Source organism: Anastrepha obliqua, unplaced genomic scaffold (genome assembly GCF_027943255.1).
Source record: "Anastrepha obliqua isolate idAnaObli1 unplaced genomic scaffold, idAnaObli1_1.0 ptg000020l, whole genome shotgun sequence".
Lineage (NCBI taxonomy): Eukaryota > Metazoa > Arthropoda > Insecta > Diptera > Tephritidae > Anastrepha > Anastrepha obliqua.
The window spans coordinates 8,603-10,511 of record NW_026562182.1 but is presented as its reverse complement, the minus strand read 5'-3'; the positions used below and the strand labels follow the sequence as shown (position 1 = coordinate 10,511).

Sequence of the window (1,909 nt, the reverse complement as noted above, 5' to 3'; positions counted from 1 at the left end):
CCTGGAATGCTTCACCTTCTCACGTTAGCTCACTCCCGAACGGGTGTTCGGAAGCTACCCAGAGGATACGTGGGCTAATCCCAGACGTTGTGATCTGCTTGAACCATATGCAGAATAATCGTCCAGGCCACTCCCAAGTGAATGGCGATCAGTAACTTTTCCCACTTGAGTGGACTTCTACACATGGAACCATCCTCCGAATAAAGATCCAGCCGCTACGTTGGCTGGGTCATGTCGTCCGAATGGATACAAAAAACAGATTATGTTCCAATTAATACATGAATTCCGTGAAATCCTGTAGCTATGAAAAATGTAGAACTATAAACTGAGTCGGCGATTGTAAATGGTGCTTCAATATATTCATATGCTTGTAGAATAGTAAAATATTCTCCCAATAATGCTGTAAAGAATAATCCTTGTGTGGCTTGAGAATGGCGCGTACACCCTTTTTGGGTGTTTGGCCGAGCTCCTCCTCCTATTTGTGGTGTGCGTCTTGATGTTCTTCCACAAATGGAGGGACCTAAAGTTTCGAGCCGACTTCGGACGGCAAATATTATTATGAGGAGCTTTTTCATGGCAGAAATACACTCGGAGGTTTGCCATTGCCTGCCGAGGGGCGACCGCTATTAGAAAAATGTTTTTCTTAATTTTGGTGTTTCACCGAGATTCGAACCAACGTTCTCTCTGTGAATTCCGAATGGTAATCACGCACCCATTCAGCTACGGCTTGAGAATGATTACCTTCCATTAATCTATGATGAGCTCATGTTACAGTTACTCCTGAGGCTAATAAAATAGCTGTGTTTAATAAAGAAATTTGAAATGGATTGAAAGGTTTAATTTCTGCTGGAGGTCAAGAAGCTCCTAATGTAATTGTGGGAGATAAGCTTCTGTGAAAAAAAGCTCTAAAGGATGATACGAAAAATAAAATTTATGATAAGATAAATAAAATTATTCCTCATCGTAGACCTAAAATTACAGGTAGAGTGTGGAAATCTTGAAAAGTTCCTTCACGAGAGACATCTCGTCATCATTGATAAACAGTTAGAATAGTAATGATATTGCCTAATAAGAACCTGAAATTGATGTTATTGCTCCCATAGCTCCTGTTAAAGGTCATGGACTATAATCTACTGAATGAAATGGATGATTAGCATGTGTTGACATTAAATTAATTTACTTCCCTAGAGTATTGAGTTCTTAATACTGGAAATACATAAGATTGAATAATTGCTACTGCTGATTCAAGAACTAATAAAGCAATTTGGGGAATGATTAATAGGAAAATAATGGCCTATGAAAGTGACGGGCTAGTATTTCCTAGGAGAGTTAATACTAAATGACCTGGAATTACATTAGCTGCTAATCATACTACAAGAGTTCCTGGTCGAATTTAGGAGATTGAGGAATTACAGAGTGGTAATTTATTATTTTAAAAAGTATAAATGTGATATAAAAAATAATAAATAAACTTAATCAACCAATTGTGACTATTTGTGGAATCAAAAAAAATTGAAAAGTTTAATAATTTTATTATAGTTTAACAAACTAATGTTATAGATTTAACTAATTTTTTATAATTATAAATATTATATTATTTATAAATCATCAGAAGTAAGTGCTAATTTACTATTGAGTGGTTAAAGAGACGAATACTTGCTTTCAGTCATCTAATGATGAATTTACTCTATTTGTAATTCATTTAATAAAATGGTTAACAGGGATACTTTCAATAACAATAGATATAAAACTATGATTAGCACAGCAGTATGATCGTGAAAGAATGATAATTGTTCTATTAAGGGAGAGGCACTGTCTTGAAGGACAAGGGCTGCTCATGTTACCATTATTATATTTATATTATAAGAAAAAGATTATAATTTTTATATTATAAGAAAAATAAAATTCC

The 1,909-nt window shown here is 34.6% G+C and overlaps 1 pseudogene; it reads right to left on the bottom strand.

Moving 5' to 3' along the window:
* Nucleotides 1-218: 218 nt before the first annotated feature.
* Nucleotides 219-1,227, bottom strand: LOC129251442 (cytochrome c oxidase subunit 3-like; annotated as a pseudogene).
* Between the last annotated feature and the right edge of the window lie 682 nt (nt 1,228-1,909).